Genomic DNA, 9940 nt, shown 5'->3' on the forward strand with positions numbered 1-9940 from the left:
CGATGATGGTCTTTCACTTTAGCAATCAAGTGATCAACCACCCCGACCCGGTCTTGATTGTCAATTAGCATGATTCACCTTAGCGCAATGTAGAAATCCCTTGGGCAAGATCACAAGTGAAAATCACAAAGGCTTGGGCAAAATGGCAGAGAATCAACAACCTATAAATGAGAGGCCATGCTCTCTATTTATAGTATTCGAAATATCCTCGATCTGCGGACTTCTTAACTATCCGCGAAAACTTAGCGGAATAAACCGCAGTCTTTTATTAAAGCGAAAACATAACCGCTGTACTCATTTTCAGCGAATATTTCATAACTTTGAATTATAGCTCGCGTAATTCTGCTCTTGGCTTTTAGCAAATAAAACATACATATACAATGCTATGTATATGATCAAGTCCCCCCTAGTTTATTATGATACATATCGCGAAGCAGATGTATCATGATAAACTCTAAAAATAAAACCGTGCTTCCTTAAAATATATTCGCAAGTGATTTTTAATAATTTTTACCACCGAATTATTACCGTTGATTTTATTAAGCTCAACGCATAATTACAATGGTAACTATCGTAAAACTGTCAAATCAGAAACGCTGTAAAGGCTAGAAAATTACCGTTTACACGTTGCGGTAATTTTAACCGTTTAAAAGTAATCATTACTCTTTCAATTTCCTCGCCTTGATTTCAATTATAAATAGCTGGAGAACTCGCATTAAAAACTTTACGCTTTTCTCCCTTAATTGCTTATTCAATCAAATTCTCCAATTCGTACTCGTGCATTTGCAATTAACCAATTCAACCTTTAAAACCTTCAAATTCAACAGCCGATTTAGTTATTTTACTGCAAATGGCATCTTCATCTTCTGCTAATACTCCTGGAGGCTTTGTTTCATACATGACGGACGCAAAACTCCAAACCCTTCAACAATGGTATCCTCCACTTGCTCAATTTGTTCCTACCGCACCATCAGTGGAGGACAGAGCTAACGCTCCCCCTAAGGGAATGATCACCATTTATGAGTCCGCCATTTCCCAAGGCAATCTACGCCTTCCACTTACTCAATTTTTTTGCAGCGTCTGCGAATATTACAAGATCGCTATTGCTCAGCTTCATCCTAATGCGGTTAATAAGATCGTGTTGTTTGAGATGTACTGCAATTCTATCGACACGCAACCACTGCTTAATGTGTTTCGCTCTTGTAATAGCCTTGTGCCACACGATGCGGGATGGTTCTCATTCCGCAGGAAACTTGGCGTGATGACGTCACCCAAGGACTTCATTGGCAATTGGCGCAGCTCATTCTTTTTTATCAACGACACCGCACATGTTGATAATGACATACCAAGAAAGTGGTGTACAAATTTCGATGCACCCTAAACGACAAGATCACTCCAGACGATCTTGAACGAGACATCCTAAAAAGGATCAAGGGTACAGGGTTAATCCTACGTGGATAGTTAAAGGTACCGCTGTACATTGGTAGGGTTTCAATCTAGTGGCCTTGGAGCGACTGCAATGCCCTCTTGATTGACCAAGTGAATAATGGTATATCGCTTAAACTTTTCGCATTAAATTAATATGTAACATACGTTTCCCTTTTTTTTATAACCTTATGCGTTTTGGTTTTGCAGTGATTGATCTTGACCTAGTTATGAGGTCAGCGGATATTAGCAGGATTAGACCTGCTCGCCGCTTAAAAAATGGCGACGGCGAGATTATTCCTATTAATGAACCAATCATCAATACGTTTACCATTTCTGGTGGTGAAGACCGCGTTAAGCGAAAAGCATCAGAAAGTGCATCCACCCCTCGTAAAAGATGCATGCGCACTATATCTGAACAAGAAACAAGTAAGTGATTTTCAATGCGCATTACTTTTATATTGCACTTTTACCATTTTCGCACTGTTTTACTGTACTTGCTTATCTCTTTTTAATTGTACTTGCAAACCCAACAGGTGAGGATACACCGCTCTACAATATTACTGGGAATATCCCCGAGGATATTATTGAAGAGCCTGGTAACGTAGACTTAACTCTCCCCTCTGACAATGAAACATCCAACCAAGAGGAAGAAGACGAAGAAGATGTTGATGAAGCCGCAGAAGCAGAACGAGCCAATCGTTTGTACCACAAACTCTGCATATTCATCCCCAGAAAGACACAAGATGAATACGGAAAATTGACTTTTCCTCAAGTCGAGAGACAGCGACTCCACAATTGCTATAATGCGATTTGCCTAGCCATCAACAACGTTGAGCGCTTCAACGAAATATCCGATGAATATGACAAGCAGGTTAAAATTGCTAATGCGCAACAAAGGAAAGCGCAGAAACTTGAGGCTCAACTTAAAAAAGCTGCTTAGGAAAATGAGAAGCTCAAAAAGAGAGCGGAAAATACTGAGAATGAATTTGCTCAGCTTGTCAAGTATTTGCCGGAATTCGGTGACAAAGTGATGGATTCTAAACCAATTACTGAGAAGTTTGGGACATATGTCCAGGCAGCTAAACTCACTACTCGCTGCGAATGGTATGATCTGCTGTGCGAGCTTGGTGATCTTTCTAAACCGCTTCCCTCAGACATGGCGGATGAAATATGTGCCACCGACGATGCCCGAGAAGCGTTAGCTAGAGCAAAGAAGGAGGCTGAGAAAATCACCATACCAGCATTGGAAGAGCTAAGTCAACGCGAGGGCGTTACTTTTGCAGATATTAAAGCGTTGGAACTTTAAATTATCTTAGTTAGATTGTAAATATTTACTTCGCAATCATAAATTGCGCTTTTGTAACTCTTCGCGCTCTTTCAGCGCTTATAATTATTGACATATTTTCATTTCGCAGTTGAAACTTATCGTATTTATACAGCGCTTTACTTCATCATGTATCCATAATTCAGACTTGCCCTTTGCAATTTCCACATTTGCTATTGTGCACATAACAAACGCGTACTTATGCGAAACAATCTTTTATTCATTATGAATCTTCTAAGTCTGACAAATCGATCCTTAGGCAATTTTAGCATTGCGAAGCATCTAAGTATTGGCAAGATCAAATACTTAGGAAATTTTATCCTTTCGCAACATTCACTGTTTAATACAAGTGGGAAATTTCATCACTTGGTTTTTAATGCATTATTTCACAATATATGTGATAAGGCTAAAAAGGAACATATATTTCATAGCAAAATCCCCCAAGAAAGACAAGATTTTAGTTGCAATTGTTCCACTTTCGAGTAATATTCGTTTATTTTAAATAAGTGCGAAGACAAAAGGCGAAAACGAAGATTTGAAGACGCAAAGGTCCAAAAAGCTCAAAAGTACAAGATACAATCAAAAAGGTTCAAATTATTGATGAAGAACGTCTAAAAATGACAAGAGTACAAGTTACAAAACGCAAAGTACACGATATAAAATAGTACGCAAGGACGTTCGAAAATCCGGAACCGGGGCATGAACCAACTTTCAGCGCTCGACGCAACGGTGTAAAAATTACGAGTCAACTATGCACAAGAATAAAATATAATATTTAAATAAATCATAATAAGAATAATATTAAATAATAAAAAGTTGTTAATTGAGCATAGTTCAGGGGTCGTAAATGAAAATTCAATTTATAATTTCTCCTATAAAAGAACGATATGTAACGATGAAGGGAGGTAGATATTTTTTCGATCTTTTTTTCTTTCTATCTTTTTTCTTATTTTTCTATATCAAATATCAATATCTATATTTATAATTCTCTATCATAATGTTAATGTAATCAGATATAACAATAATCTTAATTTTAATTTTAAATTATGATAATAATAAGATTTATGATAGAGATCGTTTGAGTGTGTAAGTCGAAATTCTGTCCGTGTAACGCTACGCTATTTTTAATCATTGTAAGTTATGTTCAACCTTTTTACATTAATGTCTCGTAGCTAAGTCGTTATTATGCTTATTTAAAATGAAGTAATCATGATGTTGGGCTAATTACTAAAATTGGGTAATTGGGCTTTGTACCATAATTGGGGTTTGAACAAAAGAACGACACTTGTGGAAATTGAACTATGGGCTATTAATAGATGGGGGGTATTGTCTAATTGAGTGACAACTCATTGGAGTCTGTCGAACCTATCTTCAAATTAATTAACCTAATAATTAATAATGATTATGGTTGTCCTATTTAGTGATGTTCATATGGAATCTGTTATAATCATTTAATTAATCAATTGGGTTGGGTAATTGATTATTCATTCTGATCAAGTGGATGAATTAATATTCATAAACTAATTAAAACAGGGGTGAATTACATACAGTGATAACTGGTGTAATTGTTGACAGAAGTGATAACTGCGTCACAGTTTAAATCCTTAATCAGTTGGAATATTTGACTTCGGGTATAAGGGTAATTTGACGAGGATACTCGCACTTTATATTTATGACCGATGGACTATTATGGACAAAAACCAGATAAACGTATCAAATAAACCAGGACAAAGGACAATTAACCCATGGTAATAAATTAAAATCAACACGTCAAACATCATGATTACGGAAGTTTAAATAAGCATAATTCTTTTATTATATTTCTCATCGTATCTTTATTTACTGTCATTTTATTACTCGCAATTTTATTTACTGTCATTTTATTTATTGTCATTATTTTACGCACTTTAATTATCGTCATTTATCTTTACGCTTAAAATATAGAATCGACAAACCGGTCATTAAACGGTAAAACCCCCATTTTATAATAATACTACTACTTATTTATATATATATATTTTTATAAATAAACTTAATAATATAGCGTTAACTTCACCAGCTCCCTGTGGAACGAACCGGACTTACTAAAAACTACACTACTCTACGATTAGGTACACTGCCTATAGTGTTGTAGCAAGGTTTAGGTATATCCCATCCGTAAATTAATAAAACTTGTGTCATATTTTGTAGTATTTTGTATTAAAAATAATACTATTTCGTACCCTCACGCTACATCATCAAGTTTTTTGGCGCCGCTGCCGGGGAGCGCTAAAACGCTATATTTTTAATTATAATAATATTGAAATAGAATATAATAATATAATAATATTGAAATAGAATATAATAATATAATAATATTGAAATAGAATATAATAATATAAAAATATTTAAGAATCAAAATTTACGTAAATTTTAAAAAAAAAGTCGTATTTATTAAATACTTCAGGGGTATATTATGTAACTTATAATTAATAATTGCTATCATGTCGCTTTCATGTGAATAGTAAATTAATTAATTTATTTTCATTTACTATTCATGAATAGTAAATGAATTAAAAAAAAAAAAAGTTTTAAAAAAAAATTATAATTATAAAAAAATTATTAATTTGTAAAAAAAATCGTTTTTAAAAAAAAAAAAAAAAAAAAAAAAAAAAAAAAAAAAAAAAAAAAAAAAAAAATTTGTAAAAAAAAAAAAAAAAAAAAAAAAAATCGTTTTTTTTAAAAAAAAAAAAAAAAAAAAAAAACGAAAAAAAAAAAAAAATATAAAAAAGAAAAAAAAAAATATATGTATTTTTAAGACTTTGTTAAATAGTTAAGTTTTAAAAGTTTCTTTATTTTTATTTTAGTTTATAAAAATATAAGTTTTAATTTTAATATCTTTTATTTAATTAAAAAACAGAAAAATAGAAAAAAAAAAAAAAAAAAAAAAAAAAAAAAAAAAAAAAAAGAAAAACGCGTAAAAACAAAAGCTGTCAACTGAATTCCTGAACCCCGCGACTCGCGGAGTTTTCCTCTTTATTTGCCGCGACTCGCGGAGGCCTTCTGACACACGGACAAAAACCCTAATCACGGGTTATTTTTAATTATTATTATTATTAAAACCTAATTATTATTATTATTATTATTAGTTTTAAGTTTTATTTTTATTTATGTATTTAGTTTAAATAAGTTTTTATTAAATTGTAAAATTAATAGTTTTATTAAATAAATAATATAAAATAATATTTTTATAAAAAATTGTACTTTTTACAACTTTTTGTATATTTTTATATTTTGTACCTTTTTAATCGTTGTAGCGTAACTTTTGTATTTTTAGCTCATATTTAATTTTAAACTTAGTTTTTGCTATAGTTATTTTTACTTCTAGAATTTTTAGGCTTCGCCGTAAAATCCCTTAAGTGCTTATTCCTTAGACTAAGTTTTAGATGCTTTAGAATTTTGCGACGCCTATTTTTCGACCTTTTATTTTTCGACATTTTTCGACGCGCAATCTATTTCTCTCTTATTTCTCGCCATTCTAGTTTTTAGGACTTAGAATTTTTTCTACTTCTTCTCTAAATTTCTTAAAATTACGAAAATTTATTTTAAGTTGTTAAATTGATAGACATCAAAATTTTCTGGTTCGTAGTAATAGTTGGATTTGTACGTGGACCGGGTTATTGGAGCCAAACAGTCCTCAATTATATTGAGACCAAACGAATCCTGCCCCTCTGCTGCATCTTTTGGCTATTCGAAACGTGGGCAAAATCAGAAAAGTCTATTAATTGGATAACTTATTATAATTTTTCTTTCTTTTTTAAAAACTAATAGGATATTCAGTGAATGCACCGAGCAAAACGTTCACCACCTTTCATACGTTCACCACCTGTAACTCGATCAAGACATCTAGCAAATATTGTCGCCGTTGATTTTTCTTTAGAATCGTCATCTAGTCGAACAAGAACTCCAACTCAAATTTCCGATAATCCATCTTTTGAACCCGACTTCACAATTAAGAACCCGGAGCATATTCAAGGACAATTCCAAGATCTTGAACCACTAATTATTCCTCCTGAGCCACAAACCATTAAATCAGAATCCTCTAGTGATTCGTATTCAACAAATTCAATTATGGAAGTAACGGAACCTCTAAGTATGGAAGACCGAATGAGAGCTACACGCACGGGCCAAGGTCACGCCATTATTAAGCCAGAAGTTAATGCGCCAGATTATGAAATCAAAGGACAAATTCTACACATGGTAACTAACCAATGCCAATTCAGTGGTGCACCGAATGAAGATCCTAACGAACACCTTCGTACGTTTAAAAGAATTTGTACACTATTCAAAATCCGAGAAGTGGAAGATGAGCAGATCTATCTCATGTTGTTTCCCTGGACTTTAAAGGGAGAAGCCAAAGATTGGTTAGAATCGTTACCTGAAGGGGCGATTGACACATGGGATGTTTTAGTTGAAAAATTTCTTAAACGATTCTTTCCGGCATCCAAAGCCGTGAGACTTCAAGGAGAAATTGTTACGTTCACGCAAAAGCCAAATGAAACATTATATGAGGCGTGGACAAGATTCGGAAGGATGTTGAGAGGATGTCCTCAACACGGATTAGATACTTTTCAAATAGTACAAATCTTCTATAAAGGCGTAGACGTTGCTACACGAAAAGACATCGACATAACAGCTGGTGGTTCCATTATGAAGAAAACCGCAACTGAAGCTTACAAAATTATTGATAACACAGCCTCCCACTCTCATGAGTGGCACCAAGAGAAAGATATATATCGTTCATCTAAAGCGGCTAGAGCCGATTCTAGCCATGACTTTGATTCCGTTTCAGCAAAAATAGATGCTTTCGAAAGACGAATGGAAAAGATGAAAAAAGATATTCACGCAATACGAATCAGTTGTGAGCAATGCGGTGGACCACACTTATTGAAAGATTGTCACATTGAACCAACGATGGAACAACGAGAGAATGTTTCCTATATGAACCAAAGGCCGGGAAATAATTATCAAAATAATTATCAACCGCCAAGGCCAAACTTCAATCGAAATCAAAACATTCTTTACAATCCAAAAGGACCCGACAATAACTCGTATAACCAACAAGGTCCGAATAACCAACCAACTCAAAACAACACTTTCAATCAACAAAGACCTGGCTTGTATAAACCACCACAACAAACCGAAGAGAAAAAGTCAAATCTGGAAGAAGTGGTATTTAAGCTAGTTGAATCTCAAACACAATTTATTGAAACTCAAACCCAAACGAACGAGAGGTTTGATCAGTCATTAAGAACTCAACAAGCTTCCATTTTGAATCTAGAAAAACACGTAGGTACTCTTGCTAGCATGATGAGTGAGAGGGAACAAGGAAAGCTACCGAGTAATACTGAAGTAAATCCTCGGAATGAGAATGTTAATATGGTTTTAACGAATTCTGAAAAACCAGCATCAGAAGATGGGAAGGTTTTAGATGAGAGTAACAATGAAGAAGTTACACCACCACCACCCGAGTATGTAAAGCCAGTGGTGGCACCATACAAACCACCCATCCCGTTTCCAAGAAAAGGAGTTGAGTATGAGCAAGTGATAGGTAATAAAGATTGTGATACCTCTGGAAAGAAGAAGAAGAAAAAGAATAAGAAAGTGCAAGAAACAAAAGCCGTAAATATAAACCCGGTGAAGACAGTTCCACCAAAACCTCCACCTAGGGTAGGTGATCCGGGTGAATTTATTGTTCCTTGTCTACTTAGTGATTGTGTCATGTATGATGCACTAGCAGATTTAGGTGCGAGTGTAAGTGTTATGCCTCTTTCATTATATAAAAGATTAGGTGTAGGTAAGTTAAGTCCAACGGATATGAGTGTTCGACTCTTTGATCAAACCATTAAGCACCCAGTTGGAATTGCTGACAACCTACCCATTCAAGTAGGTAATTTAACCTTTCTAGTCGAATTCATTGTCATTGACATAGAAGAGGACCCAAACATTCCTCTAATTTTAGGTCGACCATTCTTAGCGTCCACCGGGGCGTTATTTGATGTAGGAAATGGAAGAATGACACTTAAAAGTGGTGACAAATCGATCACCTTTATGATTCGAAAGACTAAATCTCCACCAACCAAAACCGTTGAACCAGTAAAAACAATTGGTAAGAACCATGTGGTTTTACCAACTCCAACGGTAGTGCTTAATAATAATAAAACGCCTAAGTGTGGGGAAAATGAAGTAACACCTAATGATGACTTGATAATAAAGAACCCCGTTGTTGATACGAAATTAAATGACCCCGTTATTAACAGTTCAATGAAGAAACTTTTTAAACGGGCTATCGATGCTAGAAGTAAGGGGAACTTTAAGTTATGTAACCGGTTAGCATCCAATCTGTCGCCTAAAGAAAAGGCGAAACTAGTTGAATTTTGGGATATTACGGAAGAAGCCGGGCACTGGCTTAAAGAAAAAGTCACAGATAGGCAAGTTGATTATGGACCAAAAGAAATTGACGATGAAGTTAATCACAATTTCGACACCACAGCTACCTAAGTGTGGGGAGATTCAAATGTTCTAAAAAGAAAATGCTATCTAGAGTTAGTTGTTTCTGTTCTCGTGTAGTTCCGAGAATGGAATCCGATTGGTCTTTTCCGCTAGCAGACACTAAAGAACTAGTTTCCTCCCTCCATTCTGAATTTTTTTTATTTTGTAGGTTTTATATAAAAAATTAATATGCTTTTTAAATTTAAGTTTTGTGTGATTTTAAAAACAAAATTTACTTTATTTCATTAAGTTAAAAAAAATTGATTTCTAAAATTCGTCGTGAGTTGAAGACTAGGTCGTTGAGCCGAAATTGCTTTACCCGAGGGCGGGGCGAAAAATTTTTTCATCATTATTTTTAATTTTATTGATTTAAAGTATGCCAAAAATATTATATTTTATAAATTTTTGAACGTGGGGTTATATACCAAACTTCAAAAATATGTATATATATGTTTGTATTTTATGTTATGTACACAACAGGGTAAAACAGCGCACTTTCAAAGACTGTCATGAAGTTAAGCAAAAGCTAATGATTTTGACAAGACGCAAAAAAAAAATCAAATGTGAAATAACAATATGTTTGCAAACTCGGTATTTTTAATCACTTTTCTACGCTAATCACCCTCATGAATTTAAATTATAGTCTGATTTCATGCA

The sequence above is a fragment of the Rutidosis leptorrhynchoides genome, chromosome 9 (genome assembly GCF_046630445.1).
Source record: "Rutidosis leptorrhynchoides isolate AG116_Rl617_1_P2 chromosome 9, CSIRO_AGI_Rlap_v1, whole genome shotgun sequence".
In the NCBI taxonomy this organism is placed as follows: Eukaryota; Viridiplantae; Streptophyta; class Magnoliopsida; order Asterales; family Asteraceae; genus Rutidosis; species Rutidosis leptorrhynchoides.